The following is a 2,843-nucleotide window of genomic DNA, read 5'->3' as shown; positions in this document are numbered from 1 at the left end:
ATAAGATGTTGAAGCCTTAAGTAAATTGCCTTGGTTAATATCTTATATACCATGTTGCTAGCCTTAGGTAATCAGATTTTGAAGCCTTAGGTAAATAGCCTTGGTTATTATCTTTTATTATATTAGCATTCCATATTTCATCTTTTTATTCCTTTAGACTATAAAAATATTGATATTGTTTGTGACCAGTCCCATAAATACATGCAAAATTGTAGAAGTGAAGTACATGCAAACAAATAGGTTGGGGATATGCGCCAAAAAAATTGTGGGATCCTCAAATGACATAAATGTGAAATGTGTACACAATTTATTTATTTATTTTTAAATTTTTTTTTATTTTATAGATGAGTTGTATCTTGTATTTTCATTATCATATTTTTGAATATTTTTTGTTGATTAAACTAAATATACAATAATTTTTTTAATGAAACTTTAACTAAAAGATATTTATTTTGATGTATTCTTATTTGATTTTATTTAGGTCCAATATTTCTTCTCTTTTTAACAATATGCATTAGACTTAAAAGGTACTATAAATAAAAAATTACATCCTAATCCTAAAATATGTTCAAAACAAATCTAACATTAACAATATTTGAAGTCACACATGGCATAGACATTTATCTTTAGTTGTTTGAGAGTAGCCCTTAAAAAAATTCATTAAGTAAAACCATGTTTTGAAGGGCCAATTATATCCTACACAACATGTTTTTAAAAGGTACTTTATACCTCATTATGTAAGATATTCAAGAATCCTTATAAGATATAATGAGACAGAAAACAAAACAAGACAAAGCCAAGAATAGGGGGGTGATTCCACCAAAAAAAAACTTCCCTAGGAGGAAAGAAGTGACATGAAAAAGAAAGTACCATTAGAAACCCATATACAACCCAAAAAATCAAAAGTCATTACTATTACCTTTTTGAATTTCCCTTATGTGAACAAAGGGTTATTTCAAATGAGGGCTAGGGAGGTTTGGACTTTTTTTCTTTTAACTATGAATCAACCCATTTCTACCTTAGTAACCACATCATGCTAGGAAATTGAATCTAGAATACAAGTACCCCCACCTTGGGAGGGTGGACAAGATAGGGAAGGACTAACCAAAGTGGTAGGGACTGTATATGAGCAATGTTAGTATGCTAATAGAAACCAAATTTAAATAAAGCTTCTACAAACTAAACAAAATTCATAAACTTCAAGATAGACTAAGATGAACTCTCAATTGAGAATATGAGCCATTAATGGGCTCTCTCAATGAGAATCTCTCTTGTTGAGTAGCTTTGTCTAAATAGATAGGATGTATGCTCAAGCTTATGCTTCAAAAATGGCTTCAAATGGAGTTGGAATTTGGGTGTGAGTGTATGGTTTTGATGTAAAATGGCTTCTTAAAATGGCATTATGACTTTACTTCATGGATTATGTTAAAATGGCTTGGGAGAGGATTCCTTAAATAGGCAAAGGGCTTGAGGGATCAAGGGCTAGGATGCAAGGATGGGAAAAAGCTCATGGAGGACTCAGATTGCATGAGAAGAGAGCACATGGATTGTGCTTCTTTACAGCCAATCAAGGAGTGACACATGTCACATGGTGAGAGGATGGAGGAAAGGGGAAGGATGAGTCAACAAAGGAGGCTCAAGGGATAAAATCTTCATAAAGACCCTCATAATGGCTTGTAAGAGCAATAAAAGGGCTTGGAAGAGTCCTTTATGACCTTGTGGGCTTCATAAAGTTTTATGGTTGAGATATTTTGAGGGAGATGAGAGCAATTTCTACTTGGGCTTGATTAGGAAGGTTTTAAGCTTGCTTAGGATTGTGCAAATGATTAGAGGATGGATTAGGATGGTTTAGGATTAGCTTAGGGATAGGCAAGTGGATGGCATTTAATGAGGGTGGGTGAAGGAGGAGATATTTCTTAAGTTTGGCTTGGGTTAGTAAGTCTTAACCCATGTTTAGGGAATGTGACAAGGTTAAGAGGGGATTAGGATTGGGTTTAAAGACATCTTCCAGAAGAGTCTAGACTTTGGATGAGGATAAAGACTTTCTAGAATAGTCTAAAATTTCCTAGGATGAGGATGAAGACTTTCTAGAAGAGTCTAGAACTTCTTAGGATGAGGATAAATTAGATTTTTAGGAAATAAATAAAGTTTTATTTATTTCAAGGGTTTGGGTTGAGGAGATATTTATTAAAACTTTTTTAATAAACATGAGGATTAATATTTAATCTTAATTAAATATTTTGAGTTGGGATTAGGGGTAGGAAATGATGGGATTAGCCTTTAATCAAAATTAAAGAAGGATTAGAAGATTTTGGAAGAGGTTAGTGGTCTTAAGGAAATTGGCCAAGTTTTGGGCAAAAAATAATTTTTTTATTTATTTTGGGTTTTTTGATCAATTTATTAATTAAATAATTAATAAATAAGGAAATAATGTTTAAATAAGATTTAAACATTTTTGGGAGGGATTTTTTAATTAAATATTTTTAATTAAGATAAAGGGATTTAATGGAATAAAAATAAATTAATTAATTAAATAATTAATTAATTAATAAATGATGATGTCATCAGGAATTTTTCAGAAAATAAAAATACTTTATTTTCTAAAGGTTTTTAGGTGTCTACAAGGACAAAAAAAATTTGTGACAACATAGCAAAATCCATTGTTATGACTAGATCAATGAAAGAAAAGGAAATAAAAGTAGTAGGACTAGAGGGAGAATGGGGATTAAAAGTAGTAGCAATTGAAGAATTAACTACCCCTCGCACAAGAAAAAATTGTCTCTATGGGGGACACAACATAAACACTAGAAAAAAATGTATAATCACCCAAGGAGGGGCAATTG

This window comes from Cupressus sempervirens, chromosome 2 (assembly GCF_028749045.1).
Source record: "Cupressus sempervirens isolate cs-2001-9-10 chromosome 2, ASM2874904v1, whole genome shotgun sequence".
Lineage (NCBI taxonomy): Eukaryota > Viridiplantae > Streptophyta > Pinopsida > Cupressales > Cupressaceae > Cupressus > Cupressus sempervirens.
Note: the sequence above shows the minus strand (reverse complement) of the source record.